Below are 259 nucleotides of genomic sequence, written 5' to 3' on the forward strand. Positions count from 1 at the left end.
CCGCTGGGGCAGGTAAAGTGGGACAGCAGAGGGATGGGGAGGCAGAGGAGACAGTCCGTCAATGCCGTCACCCATGGCACAGCATCCCACAGCCGGGAAATGTCACACTAGGAGCAGCTGAGAGGATGGTGAGTTCTTGGAGGGGCCACACAAGCTTCTCCTTCTGCCACGGTCAGCCAGATAGGGGTCCTGCCCTCCCCAGCCCCTGTGTGTTCCCATCGGCAGGATGCAGCAGCCCAGGGAGGCCGCGGGGGCTGGC

Source organism: Buceros rhinoceros, unplaced genomic scaffold, assembly GCF_000710305.1.
Source record: "Buceros rhinoceros silvestris isolate BGI_N320 unplaced genomic scaffold, ASM71030v1 scaffold35392, whole genome shotgun sequence".
In the NCBI taxonomy this organism is placed as follows: Eukaryota; Metazoa; Chordata; class Aves; order Bucerotiformes; family Bucerotidae; genus Buceros; species Buceros rhinoceros.